This window comes from Ambystoma mexicanum, chromosome 6p, assembly GCF_040938575.1.
Source record: "Ambystoma mexicanum isolate Mex_15411 chromosome 6p, UKY_AmexF1_1, whole genome shotgun sequence".
NCBI classification, from domain to species: Eukaryota; Metazoa; Chordata; class Amphibia; order Caudata; family Ambystomatidae; genus Ambystoma; species Ambystoma mexicanum.
In genome coordinates this window covers 739,242,953-739,258,336 of record NC_090935.1, presented here as the reverse complement: position 1 = coordinate 739,258,336, position 15,384 = coordinate 739,242,953, and the positions used below count along the sequence as shown (strand labels likewise).

The 15,384-nt window shown below is 42.6% G+C and overlaps 1 protein-coding gene across 4 annotated transcripts in view; it reads left to right on the top strand.

The window, feature by feature from the left end:
• The window catches only part of CETN3 (centrin 3), a 514,649-nt gene that overhangs the window by 97,582 nt on the left and 401,683 nt on the right, over positions 1–15,384 (top strand). Inside the window, exons 2-3 of one of the 4 annotated variants that reach the window (XM_069627612.1) lie at positions 23–114; positions 207–305. The exons of 1 other annotated variant lie outside the window; for it this stretch is intronic. The gene's annotated coding sequence lies outside the window, so the exon portion shown is untranslated. Of the gene's footprint in view, positions 1–22; positions 115–206; positions 306–14,635; positions 14,744–15,384 lie in introns of all 4 variants that reach the window. 2 more of the 4 variants (XM_069627613.1, XM_069627614.1) reach the window with 2 other exon arrangements.

Sequence of the window (15,384 nt, the reverse complement as noted above, 5' to 3'; positions counted from 1 at the left end):
TGTTTATTCTTTCTGCTTGCAGAAGGGCATAACGTATCCTGCGGCATGTGATGAGGTTGCTAAGCAACCGTGCAAGCACGCCAACTGGGAGATTTCCACATAGCGGTGTCCAAGGTAAGCAGAGTCTGCTTGGTTCATATCCACTCTTTAGGAGAATTAAAGACCCAATCCTAATCTGGTGGCTATTATTATTTTCTCTTTTGCAGAGAAGTTTCGAAGTGGGAAATCGACGCCTATTACGGCGTGTTCGTGGCTAAAGTAATAATACTATGACAATGTTTATCAATAGCCCACCTCTTTGTGAGGTAAGCAGAGTACTCCATGGTTTGATTTCTGTAGGGTGTTTAACAACAATTGTGGGGTCATAGAGCACGTTACCCTATATAGTTCTTATTGCAGAGAGTCCGTAACAGAGGAATATCTATGCTGACCACAGCGGTTTAGTGGCACGTAGAATTATATACCCGTGCTACTTTTACCCATAGCCGCCCCTAACAGGAGGGACGCCGGGTTTAGTATATCAAGGAGCAGAGGCTGGACGATAGTTAGTTTTTTGATAGTTTTTTCGTCCTGCTTGCAGAATGTTGTTGATAGTCGGGCATCCTTTTTCTTATTCTTTCAGAATGGTTGTTTAATTTTTGAAGGTTAATCAAGTCAGTGCCAGACCGCGATACCCCGTTAGTATTCACTGCTGGGTAGGGGATTGTCATACTTGATCCCTTGGGAGTGTACATCTTGTAATTTATTAAACAATTGGGACTGTTCTGGTGACTGTAGTAGTGGCTACATTTGGCATCATGTAAGTGAGGAAGGTGGATCCTAAACACATTTTGTGTTTTTACAGATGATTTTGCATGGGGAGATTTAATCTCATAGACTTCCTGTGACCTAGGCATGAACTACTCCACAGTCCACCAGAGGTATTGAGTTTTATTAGATACTATTCCTCGAGTGGCACATTAAAAGGGGTCGTGGTGGCCGCATTTATTCTATCTGCAACTACTGAATGTACTTTTCTCCTGCCCTGCACTTGTAATCGCACCTGTCCACATCATGCTTACTAGTGCACCTGATGTTGCCTCCATACCATGAGACAAGGCTTTTCCAGACTGTGCATCCTTACCAATTTTGCAAAAACAAGGGGGGCCCTGGGAGTCCCTCTGCCGTCCAATAAGACCCCGCTTCGAGAGAGTCTTACCCAGATTCTTTAGCTCACTATCTCTTTCACAGAGGAGAAATATCCATAACATATCAGTCTTTGTCCTCCGTAAGACTCTCGAAACTGGGACTTATTGGTCAGCAGAGGGATTCCCAGGACCCCCCTTGTTTTGCCCAATTAAAGTAACTTTGGATCTCACCCGAAGTTACTAGGGTAATCCAGACGTGGACCCCTTGCTCACTGCTCTTAGAGTGGCAAAGCTCTACCCTACTGATGAGGCCCAACAAGGCCGAAACACCTGTCTGGGGTTGCCGTTGGTACTCTTGTTCAGAGGAGAATTGCCTGGCATTTCGGTGCTGGACTGCCCCAGGGCAGAACAAAGACTAATATGTTGTAGATATTTCTTCGCTGTGAAAGAGATAGTGAGCTAAAGAATCTGGGAAAGACTCTCGAAACATGGACTGATTGGTCGGCGGAAGTACTCCCAGGACCCCCCCCCCCTCTTGTTTTGCATCCTTCCCAATTTTTTTTGTTATGCCTACCTGTACACGAGATGTAGCCCCTGTACCATGATATGATGAGTCATTTATAACGCGCCTGTACACAAGTGTTTCTAGGCGCGACAAGACACGGGAGGGAAGAAAGAGGGAGGACAAGACGAACTATCTTAGTAGGCCTTATGTCATTCCGATTGTGCGAGAATGAGAAGTGCGAGAATGAGAAGTGCAATGGGAAAGGGAAGGGGGAGGAGTACAAGGGAGAGGGGAGGGAAAGCCAGGGCAGCGCAGCTCGCAGTAGTGCAAGGAGAACATAGGGTTACAGTTAACAGCCCTGAGTGCGTGGAAGGCCCGGAGTCAGTGCAAGGGTGACAGGTCAAGAAAGAGCCTGGTACCCAGTGAGACTCTGAGGGTAGCCAAGCAACCAGTCGGTACAGCCGACATATAGGTCAGCGGGGGAGGGCCAGAGAGAAAGCAGAGAAGAGGAAAGATTTGAACTGCTTCCTTAACTTCAGGTGGTCTGGCCAAAGTTTGAGAGGGGCAGGGAGGCCATTCCTGAGGGCGGCACCTGCAGAGGAGAGCGATCTACCCCCATTTTCTGCCTGGAGAAGCGTCTAACCCTTAGATAGTTGGAGGTAGCAGAGCAAAGGGCCCGAGAAGGAAGGGGCTGAGGCGAGGCTTTTCTAGAGCGTGCATCCTTACCAATGTTTTCTGTTATGCTTGCCTGTACACCTGATGTAGCCCAGTACCATGAGACAAGACTTTTCCAGAGCATGTTTCCAATATCCACCCGCATTTTGTAACCCTAAGCGTGATCCTGAACTTTCAGAATGTCTCTTCACACTTACTTAACTAGTGCCCGGATGCCTGAGGGTTTGGTGTGCTGCTATAAACACTAAATAAATAAATAAAATAAATATGTGAGTCTGATGGCACTAACGGCTATTTCTTTTAGTTTTTTTCAGTGTGAATTGATCCAAGGGTCAATGAGAGACACATGCTCTGTATTGTTAAAGAGTAAACTGTTGGGGTTTCATGTTGGAGATCCCTAGCAGCAGTAGTGACCTAACTATATGAGCTCCTGAGGAATGTTCACCAATTTTGGGATTGTAGAACTGAAACATTTCAAGCTTCAGCTTTTGCCTCTGTACTGGTATAGGACCATACAGAGTTCTAGTACTTCCTGAGATCTGTTATTTAATTTCAGACAGCGTTTATGACATCTTTAGGCTGTACATTAAGTAGCCTCTCCACATAGCAGAACATTGAGTCCTTTTTTGCACTTTATTGCACCTTTTGTGATTTATCACACTTCATTTGTTTTATACACACTATTTTAGTATGAGTCTCTGTGTTAGTATGTATTTTAGGATGTTGTATGTCATTAATTGTTTTTTTAATATTGATTAAATAAAGTATTTTTTTAGAGCTGGATTTTGTGTGTCTGAAGACGTGATGGAGGTGTTGCTTTCAGGAAGAAGGCCTGCAACAAAGTGCCTTTGCCGTTGGAGAAATTTCTGCAACTGGTGCAGGGTTAAGAATGTGCATCCTTTATCATTTGCCATTCCTGTGGTTCTGTCTTTTTTGCTTTCGTTAGCCCACAAGGGTGTGCAAGTGGGTACCATTAAGGGTTACCTGACGGCGCTGTCCATATTTAAGCGCTTGTCTGAGGAGTGTTCTTATTTTAAGATTCCTTTTGATTTCTCAGTTTCTGAAAGGACTCACTAATGTGTTCCCTCCGTCACCTTTCCAGGTGCCCGGTTGGGATTTGAACTTAGTTCTGAAATTCCTAATGGGAGCTCCGTTTGAACCCTTACATTCTTGTCCTTTTAGACTGTTGACCTTTAAAACTGTATTTTTGGTTGCGGTTACTTCCGCTCGCAGAGTGAGTGAGTTGCAGGCACTATCCGCCAAGCCACCCTTCATGGTGTTCCATAAGGACAGGGTTGTCCTTAGGGTTCGTCCTTCTTTTCTTCCGAAGGTTGTGTCGGAATTTCATTTGAGCCAGAAGGTCATTCTTCCGGCGTTCTATCCTCCTCCGCATCCTGGTAAGGAAGAGGAGAGGCTCCATAGGTTGGATCCTAGGAGAGCTTTAAGCTTCTACATCTCACACATGTCCCGGGTCAGAGTGGACTATCGGCTCTTTGTAGGATACGCTGGAAGGCGTTTGGGTGAAGCTGTTACTAAGCAGACCTTGTCCAGAAGGATTATCTTGACAATCTCGGAATGCTACCATCTGGCGGGTAAGGACCCTATAGTAGGCTTGCGGGCCCATTCTACTAGGGGTGTGGCTGCCTCCACCTCTCTGCAGAGGGGTGTTCCCATTCGTAACATTTGTGAAGCAGCCACATGGGCCTCTGTCCATACTTTTGTAAAACACTACTCCTTGGATTCTATCCATGGACAAGATTTGGCCTTTGGCAAGGCTGTCCTCTATTCTGCAATTTAATTGGGCATTCTAAAATTCTAAATTCTTTCCCACCTCCATACGTTGGTACTGCTTTGGGAGTCTGTCATAGATGTGGAATACGTTGGAGGACACAATCCCCTCGAAGAACAAGTTAATTTCTTACCTGGTAACGTTCTTTCGATGGGATGTTCCTCCAACGTATTCGACATCGCACCCTCCCAGCCTGCCCCTCTACAGAATTTCTTATGCGATTGCAGCTTACGTTTCCGCAAGGCTTTCTGTAGTCATACTGGCAGAAGATTGGTGCCACACGTTCTGGGAAAAACTACAACGGAGGCTGCGGGACGTTGTGTGTCCTACTTATAACATCCGGTGACGTCGGCTCGACGGAGGCCCTCAAGGACAGCGTATCGACGTCATTGACGCAGACGCCAAAAATTTTCCGAAACAGCACGGCTGTGGTGATTTCCTATCATAGATGTGGAATACGTCGGAGGAACATCCCATCGAAAGAACGTTACCAGGTAAGAAAGTAACTTGTTGTTCTCATCACAGTGCTTACTTATGAAGGTAATCTGCCTTCCAACAGAACCCTTTCCCAAAAATCTTCGATATTCTTTTGTTTTCTAGATAGTTCCTCACCCTCCCCTCCAAGGCATAAAGCACATACGCCAGGATTATTGTAAAGTTCTATTGAAGATGGTGTGGAGGATTCACTTGGATTTCAAACTGGGAAATTCATCCATATAAATTACATTAAGTGTCAGTAAAGGAATATGTGCATTAAGGTGGGTTGTGTCCCTACGTAAAGGGTATTTTCAAGATCCAATTCATGTCATTTTTATCTGCCCTTCCATCTCCAAAGACTTTGCTAAAACCCCCTCTTATATTGTAAAGTACGTCTCATTAATGATGACCTGTGAATTTTGCATGATGTGCCAGTTAATGGGATTTGTTTTGATTCATATCATTTTTTTTTTTAAATGACGAAGCCAAATGGCTAAATCAAGCTAATGTATTTTCTTAAAAATATACCCTCTTCTTGCAGTAGGGTAATGGTTTTATTTTAATACATATTTTACGGTTTTATAGTTATGCTGTTTTATCAGAATTTTTTGTATGGTTTTGCAAAATCTAAGACCATATTAACTAAAGAAACTAGCTAGTTATAGGAAGCACCTGATCTGGCCCAGAATCCTCCTATCCTTACTGGGACAATCTTACCAACAGCAATGGTAACAATAACAAGGGTGTTTGTACTGTGATGAGGAAGAGTAGGACTATGAGTAATTATTAGCTACAAGTAATCCGTGCATTAGCCCCATGCCTCCTTTTATACTAAAGATAAAAAGATCAGATCGCACCAGAACATAACCCCCAGCATTGCATATTACTCCATCTCCAGGAAGGATCATAAGTGACTGCCAGGGGATGAAAGGGACAGAGTGAGGGCAGAACCCTACCAACCCATGGCCCCATTTCAGACGGGCACACCTCAAAGTGCAAAGGTACAAAATAAACCCTGTCTCGTTTTGGAAAGGCAAAGTTCTTGAGAGTTCCATCTGGCAATAACCCAGAGGAAGTTGGATGAAGACTGAGAAGGGTCCAGGCCAAGTGAAGCCATCCAGAATGGAGGAACAACCCCAAGCAGAACTCTAATGCTAAGAAGGTGAAGGCAGTGTATGATACACTGCCGAGACCATCAACTTGATCCAGACCATACGAGTTCAAGATTACACAGTTGGCCCCAGACCGTATAACATTCCTATGTAACAGCTATGTACACAAGGTATAGTGGTAGAACCTGGCTGGTCAGCGATGATGCCACCAACTAATAGCACCACATCGGCATGTCTACACCGCTTATAGCATAAACAGGGCGAAGCCATGTAGAAACATGAACTAAGACCGACCGTAGAGCAATATTCTCCGGTCTAAAGAATACTGGAGAACCGGAGCACCATCTCCATAGGCTCTCCTGCAGCAATGGTCATCAGCATTCACATCGCACACGGTTGCTCAAGGTCATCATGGCGTGAGAATAGGACAGGGACAGGACTAGTGAGAAGCAGCATTCTAAAAAAAGACGAGTTTTCAGAAGAAGACGAAACTGAAGGTGATTCTCGACGCGTCCAAGGAATACAGGCAATTCATTCCACAAATTGGCAGCTACGAGAGAAAAGGCTTGACCACCAATCCTAGAGAAGTGGAACTTCAGGACTTCACCAAAAGAGAATTACTGGAGTGGAGTGTGCAACCCGGAACATAGGGTAGACATTTTTCACAGAGATAATCGGCTCCCTGGCCGTAGACTGCTCTGTGTACCAAACAGAGGGCTTTGCAGTCAATCCTCTTAGTGACAGGGAGCCAATGCAGAGCTCCGAGTACAGGAGTGATATGGGCACGATGAGGGGTAGATGTGGCCACACTAGCCGCAAGATTTTGAAGAAGCTGTAATCTAAGAACCAGTCCCATAAATTGGCCCAAAAACAAGGCATTACAATAGTCAATACGGCTAAGTACACCCGAAGCTACCACCAACGGATGCAGATAGACTGGGAGTAGGGCTAAAATCCCTCGAAGTACCCGTAATAGAAAATGGCCAGTTTTGCAGACCGCACTGACTTGAGCTGACCTGGAGTATATCGGTGTGCCTCAGTGTCTAAAATTCTTTACTAAGGGCACAGGGGTAGGAACAGCACTCAAAGCAGTGGGCCATAAAGAGGCAGACCAGAGAGTAGTGTCAGTCGGGGACCCTACCACCAGAACCTCCGTCTTGTCCCCGTTGAGCTTCAGCCAGTTTCTGCCCATCCATTCCCCCACGGCCGCCAGGCAGTCACACAGCTGTCCCGACAACTCACGAGTTGTCCAGATCTAAGCGGACCAACATCTGGGTGTCGTCTGCATAGGAATAGCACTGGAAACGGTGAGAGTGGATGAGGCCCATCAATGGCTGAACATAGATGTTAAACAACATCAGGGACAAGGCGGAACCTTGAGGAACACCACAGAAAAGTGCATTGGGAGAGGAATTAAATGGGAGTGAGAGAGATTGAAACCTATTTGCGAGAAACGAGCAGAACCAGGTCAGGACAGCGCTAGAGAGGCCGGCAGACTTCATACGGGACAGCAGGGGGGGCATGGTCTAGAGTATCAACAGCTGCAGAGGGATCTAACAATATCAGAGCTCCCACTCCACCCTGTTCAACCAGCATGGTAAGGTCATCAACCACGGACACCAGGACACTCTCGGTTCCCCGACCTGGCCGGAAATCAGACTGAAAAGAGTTAAAGAATTTAGAAGACTCTTGAAACAAAGATAGAAGTGGGGCGACAAGAGATTCTATTTGTTTCATTACAAATGGAAGAAGTGAAATTGGGCAATAGTTAGCCAGAATAGCGGCATCAAGTGTGGGCTTTTTTAAAAGCGGGATCAGTAGCCTGTTTAAGTTCTTTAGGAATAACGCTCTGCTGACAGGAAAGATTGACTGCTGTCGTAAGCCAGGGGGTGATGTCAGGCAGAATATCCTTAAGAACAGGTAGGGAGATATGATCAAAAGGAGAGGCCGACGTCAGTTTGCGAACGGCTTCGAAAATATCGTCAGGGGAAAAAACAGGGAAGTGCGACCGTACCTCAGAACTTGCTGGTGGCTCAGGCACTGCCATAGGTCCCATATTGGAGGCGGTTGTTGTAATCAGATTACGGATGTCGACATTCTTAGTCTCAAAGAACTCTAGTAGAGTGTCAGCGGCTTTGGGTAGATTTCACACCAGGTGCGAAGCGACTTGCTGAAGAAGACGATTTGGCAACTGAACATAGATCTTTGGACTGAACGTGTGGATTCAACCTTTATAGGTAAAAAAAAGCCTGTTTGGCAGACCAGATTGCTGCATGATATTGGCGGGTGAGGTGTTGGAACATCACCCTCTCCCTGGTGGAATAGGCCACACGCCATTTACGCTCAGCCCGTCTGACCTTCAGACGGGCGAGTTTCAGTTCCTCGGAAAACCACGGGGCATACAGTCGCTTTCTCATCTGGCTACCCTTTAAGGGGGCTACTCAATCAGCGGCCTCATACAGGATTGTAGATAGTCCGCCAAGGTCTAGTGTGGGGGTATTGTGGCAGGCAACATTAATATATGAGACCATGTTGGCTAGGTTACGTTTCATAACAATAGATGGGCTACCTTTAGGGGCTGGACCAGGATGAAGAATCTGAAAAGGGACGAGATAATGATCAGACCGTAAAACTTGCCTGACTGGCACCACTATAATAGAGGTCTCTGCCACAAAAATTAGATCTAGGAAGCCACTAAGACTATGGATGGCTTCCAGCACGGTTTGATGGAGACCAAAATTATTAATAAAAGACTCAAATGTAGCAGTGTGGGAACTAGGGGGGTGTTGTATCTAATGTTATAATCACCCAATAAAATCAGGTTAGAAAACCGAACTTGGAGTGAGGCAACTAATTCCAGAAATTGACTTAGGAAAAAAAATGTGTGACCAGTATGCCGGTAAACATTCAAGAGATGAATAGCAGGAGGCATCAATAGCTAAATTAACAAGTAGGGCTTCCATCTTTAAATTATGTGGCGAGGCGAGGATGGGAGGCAACCCGGCCTAAATGTACCAGTTTATAGCCTTCTCGAAGGGCCTCAGAGAAGGAAGGGGCAGAACTGTCAGTCAGCCCAGTCTCCGTAAGGCACAGGATATACGGAGACTGAGTGTCCAGGAATTCCTGTACAGAAGTAGCATGTGCCACTAGAGAACGTGTATTCAGCAAGCAGGCGCTGTATGCACATTTCCTCAAGTTGTAATCGGAATATACCCTGACTAAGCAGGAAGAGCTAGAGGCATCTACCTGAAACTAATTCCAGAGCCCAGTGTGCCCTATACCCTTCTGCGATGTCTAACGGCCATGTAATGTGTGATTCCAGGACCTAGAGAATCTGCATGTCCAAAAATGGCCCTCTCTACGATGTTTCCCCAATAGTTTGGCGTTTGGGAGCGCAGCTAATAAACCTTTGGTTGTGCCGTTGACAGTTTTACAACTAAAAGAATGTGACCTGCAATATGACTAATGTCACTAAATGTTTGTCCCCTCGGAACAACGTATCGCATCATAACCAGAATGCTTCTAAGCAATTCCCTAATAGCTTGGCTGCTAATGTTTGCAGGGCAGGGAAAGCTACACCTGTTTACAGGAGGGGTGTATGTAAACCAGCATCAAAGGGCAAACAGTCAGCTGCAAAGAGGATGACCTGAAATCCAAACTGTTTCATGAAGGTTTTAGTGTGCACAGTAGAGGACCGCAACATCAAACCCCCCCTCCTAAACACAACCTGGGAGAGCGTGGCAGCTATGTCTGTTTGTGACCATGATCCAGATCACATTTACTATTTGCACATCCAGGCTTGCTTCCCCACAGCTTCCTGAAGCATACAGTACAGGAAGACTGGCGCACTGGTTTTCACATAGGGAATACAATAGAGAGAGCCCAAATTCCACAAGTGTGGAGTCCTATCTTATTTTTGGGACTTAAGACTACACAAGACTCGAAAAGATAGGACTTGGTCCTTTATCAACAGTTATCCATTCATCTGAATGCCATCAATTAGTTCAAAAAGTACAAATTTTAATAGAAATTACAAAATTGTCTAAAATACATAATTAAACCCTCTAAAAAGATACATATGTATCATATTAACAAAGACAAACATCATGCACAACCAATTCTAAAAAATCTTAGAGATACTGACGTTACTGACCTCAAATTAAATCCCTGTTGTGTAGTTCTTCTAGATCAGAGTTATGATTATGATTCATCGTTATCTTTTCTATTCTTCTATTCTAATTCTATTCCATTATTAGAATTAGAACATCCCTTCACTGGAATATTCAATTCACTCAGACAGTTTAATTAGACTGACAAAAAAATTCTCGACATGTTTCAGTCCTCTATGTGGGTCTTGGGACATTCTTCAGGAGTGGTCAATGTGAGGGGTTACAAGTGGGCTTTGGCCAAGTTAGGAATCCTCTGGCCTTCTCTTAGAGATGATAGTAACTGTTGATAAAGAAACGATAAAGAACCAATTTATGTTTCTTCCGACATCTTAAAAAGTGTCAAAGAAGACTATAGTGTCCTATTGGTTACCTGGTCTTCTTAGTGTGCGGGCTTTCTTGATAAGCAGGCGAAAATTTGTCCACATAGGTTGGGCGTTATTTTCTTACGAGGAAGGATCTTCCTACAGAATCTGCAAACCAATAAATGTTTTATTTGCAAGAAAGTTTTACAGCCTTCAGGTTAAAAAACGCAATGCATTCTGGTGGTCGTAGTTACTTTGAGGGTTCATTTAGTTAAAAGGTGTGTGGTATCCTTTCAGTAGTGATAGGTACTCGTTTATATAGATTTCTAAACATTGTGCCAAAACCTTCGTGGCATTTCCATTGTGCATAAACTCTTAGAAAAGGTCGCGTGTTGTCCGCTTACCATTAGGTTTAGTCCAAAAAGCTCTCTTCGTAGTTTTCCTTGCCGCGGGGTTATGCGGATGTGCTAATAGTTTTCTAGCTTCTGTCTTGCGGCTTCTACAGGTGGTTTCTGAAAACAAACCACAGGGAGAATGTCAATTAGTTGTAAAGGGATTCCTGTTTTCCGTTACTGCAAACAGATAAAAAAAGGCTGCAGTTCAACCCTTCTACAGCTGTTCTCAAGCTAAAATTTAGCAAATCAAATGCTGTTATATCTTACTTCTATTTAGCTCAGTATTGGGAGCGGGTTACTGCGTGTATAGTGATTTACCTCTTAATTGATCTCTTGATCTACCCAATGGTGCCGCTGGGGGGTGAAATGGTATCCCTGTGAGCTGGTGTATTGTAGGAGCTGCAGTTGGCTCCTTCTGCACGATCCTACTTCATAGGAGCTCGCACTTGTTGTGGTTCGTGTCTACGTTTCGGCCGCCATTTTAGGAGGTCTAAATATAGCTCTCTATTTGTCCTTTTTTAATGTTGTTATAATTAAAGGACCTCTAGTCTTTTTAATCCTCTAACACTGCCACTGACAGACGAAAAATGATTATAAATTGAGACGGTCAGATTTTTAACCAATCTATAGACTCATTGAGTCCTATTTTATCACTTTTTGTTATAAAAATGAGTCTGTTCTTTTTCAAGCAGAATTCTGCTTTTTGTATTATGATCTCTCCCTTGTACCATTAATAAAACGGTCCAGCTGAAATTTTCATAACCGTGTTGTGCTTCTCCAAAATGCTTTACTAGAGGAGCATTGATAACTTTATTTTTCAAACAACTTTTATGTTCCAGCATCCTGGTTTTAACCTTCCGGTTTGTTTTCCCTATGTAGTGTTTATTACACGGACATGTAATCATGTATACTACATATTCAGAGTTGCAGTTAGTCATTAGCTTTTGTTTCCAAGGGGTGGGTAACCCTATGTCTATTTCTTTGGTTTTGTGGGTTAATTTACACATTGCACAGTTAGTGCATGGGTAATGTCCACTTATAGGTTTTAATGCCCAGGTTTCGGTAAGACTCTAGGTTTTGATTGGTTTTTCTTTAAGTTTGTTGCTGCTCACTCTGTTCCCAATTGTCTTGGATTTTTTGTATGCAAAAAGAGGAGCTGGAATCCCTATTTCACTCTTCTCCAAGATTTTCCATTGGGTTTTGACTGTTTGACTGATTTTCAGACTCAAATTCGAGAAAGTATTGACACATACTAGCATGTCTTGTTGAGGTTGTTTAATTTTTACTTCTAGAAGGGCTTCCCTGTTGTTATTCGCCGCTCTTTTGGCTGACTTTTTAATCAGTTTTTTAGGGTATCCTCTCTGTTTTAATTTGTCCGTTAGATTTTTTGCTTCTGTTTCAAAGTCTGCATTTTGGCTGCTATTTCTCTTGAGTCTTAAAAATTGGCCATATGGAAGGTTATCTCTCAAGTGTTTTACGTGATGGCTGGAGTAGTGTAATAGTGAATTTTTTTCTGTCTTTTTATGGTAGGGTTTGACCAATAGGCGCCCATTCTCATGGAAAATAGTGAGGTCTAGGAAGTCGATAGAAATGTTTTGAATGTTCATGGTAAATTGTAGATGGGGATTACAATTATTTAACCAGATTAAGAATTCCTCTGCTTTTTCTACTGTTCCCGCCCAAATTAACAGAACATCATCAATATACCTTGCCCATGAATGAATATGCGCTTCAAAAGGATTTGTTGTGTACAGGTGTTTTTTCCTCGAAGAAATCTACAAAAAGGTTGGCTAGGCTCGGCGCCATCGTAGCCCCCATTGCTGTCCCTTCTATTTGTTAGAAGTAAGAGCCTTGAAACTCGAAATAATTTCGTGTAAGGGCTATTTCTATACACCACATAATGAACGAACTGGGTACTGGGTCGTTGTCAAGTCTATTAAGTAGAATTTCGCTGATCGTTTCAAGTGTAGCTTGTTGGGGAATATTAGTATATAGGGATACAATATCTAGACCTATAAGGAGTGTTTTAGCGGGATCATACGGTAGATTTTCATATTTGTTGATCACATCTTTGGTGTCTTTTAGGTAGGATCTCATTTTCTCTACATATCCTTTTAAGTAGTGATCTGCATACTTAGATAACGGTTCTAGAATAGAATTAATCCCTGAAACTATGGGTCTACCCGGTGGTTTAACCAGCGTTTTATGGATTTTGGGTAGACAGTAGAATTTGGGTGTAGCTGGTTCCATTTTGTTTAAAAAGGCCCATTCCTGTTTGCTAATCCATCCTCTGTCACAAGCTTTGGTCGTTTTTGTTTCAATGAGGTTTTCCAGTTCTTTTGTGGGATCTACAGACAATCTCTTGTAATAGTTCTCATTTTCTAGTTGTCTATGACATTATTCTATGTATTCATTCTTGTTTAGCAACACTATAACTCCACCCTTATCTGCTCTTTTGATCACTATCTTTTCATTGGAAGCTAATGAATCGATCGCTGTTCTTTCATTTGTGGCCAAATTTTGATACATAGGAATATTTTGTTGTTCCAACTTAGTTACTTCCGCCAGAACTCTTTTTTAAAAAAAAGTATTGATTCTGGCGAGTATGTGTATGAGGGAGGACAGAAAGTAGAGGGATTTTTTAGTCCTGAGTGGTTAATCTTGTTGGGTTCTCTATTTGTTTCGTTACGTGTGGCAAAAAATTCTTTAAGTCTTATTTTACGCATAAATTTAAAGAAATTTGCTCCATATAGCCAATGTTTAAGACTCAAGAGAAATAGCAGCCAAAATGCAGACTTTGAAACAGAAGCAAAAAATCTAACGGCCAAATTAAAACAGAGAGGATACCCTAAAAAACTGATTAAAAAGTCAGCCAAAAGAGCGGCGAATAACAGGGAAGCCCTTCTAGAAGTAAAAATTAAACAACCTCAACAAGACATGCTAGTATGTGTCAATACTTTCTCGAATTTGTGTCTGAAAATCAGTCAAATAGTCAAAACCCAATGGAAAATCTTTGAGAAGCGTGAAATAGGGATTCCAGCTCCTCTTTTTGCATACAAAAAATCCAAGACAATTGGGAACAGAGTGAGCAGCAACAAACTTAAAGAAAAATCAACCAAAACCTCGAGTCTTACCGAAACCTGGGGATTAAAACCTATAAGTGGACATTACCCATGCACTAACTGTGCAATGTGTAAATTAACCCACAAAACCAAAGAAATAGACATAGGGTTACCCACCCCATGGAAACAAAAGCTAATGACTAACTGCAACTCTGAATATGTAGTATACATGATTACATGTCCGTGTAATAAACACTATATAGGGAAAACAAACCGGAAGGTTAAAACCAGGATGCTGGAACATAAAAGTTGTTTGAAAAATAAAGTCATCAATGCTCCTCTAGTAAAGCATTTTGGAGAAGCACAACACGGTTATGAAAATTTCAGATGGACCGTTTTATTAATGGTACAAGGGAGAGATCATAATACAAAAAGCAGAATTCTGCTTGAAAAAGAACAGAGACTCATTTTTATAACAAAAAGTGATAAAATAGGACTCAATGAGTCTATAGATTGGTTAAAAATCTGACCGTCTCAATTTTATAATCATTTTTCGTCTGTCAGTGGCAGTGTTAGAGGATTAAAAAGACTAGAGGTCCTTTAATTATAACAACATTAAAAAAGGACAACTAGAGAGCTATATTTAGACCTCCTAAAATGGCGGCCGAAACGTAGACACGAACCACAACAAGTGCGAGCTCCTATGAAGTAGGATCAAGCAGAAGGAGCCAACTGCAGCTCCTACAATACATCAGCTCACAGGGATACCATTTCACCCCCCAGCGGCACCATTGGGTATATCAAGAGATCAAGTAAGAGGTAAATCACTATACACGCAGTAACCCGCTCCCAATACTGAGCTAAATACAAGTAAGATATAACACAGCATTTGATTTGCTAAATTTTAGCTTGAGAACAGCTGTAGAAGGGTTGAACTGCAGCCTTTTTTGATCTGTTTGTAGTAACGGAAAACAGGAATCCCTTTACAACTAATTGACATTCTCCCTGTGGTTTGTTTTCAGAAACCACCTGTAGAAGCCGCAAGACAGAAGCTAGAAAACTATTAGCACATCCGCATAACCCCGCGGCAAGGAAAACTACGAAGAGAACTTTTTGGACTAAACCTAATGGTAAGCGGACAACACGCAACCTTTTCTAAGAGTTTATGCACAATGGAAATGCCACGAAGGTTTTGGCACAATGTTTAGAAATCTATATAAACGAGTACCTATCACTACTGAAAGGATACCACACACCTTTTAACTAAATGACCCCTCAAAGGAACTACGACCACCAGAATGCATTGCGTTTTTTAACCTGAAGGCTGTAAGAAACTTTCTTGCAAATAAAACATTTATTTGTTTGCAGATTCTGTAGGAAGATCCTTCCTCGTAAGAAAATAACGCCCAACCTATGTGGACAAATTTTCGCCTGCTTATCAAGAAAGCCCGCACACTAAGAAGACCAGATAACCAATAGGACCCTATAGTCTTCTTTTACACTTTTTAAAATGTCGGAAGAAACATAAATTGATTCTTTTTTATCGTTTCTTTATCAACAGTTACTATCATCTCTAAGAGAAGGCCAGAGGATTCCTAACTTGGCCAAAGCCCACTTGTAACCCCTCACATTGACCACTCCTGAAGAAAGTCCCAAGACCCACATAGAGGACCGAAACATGTCGAGAATTTTTTTGTCAGTCTAATTAATTAAACTGTCTGAGTGAATTGAATATTCCAGTGAAGGGATGTTCTAATTCTAATAATGGAAT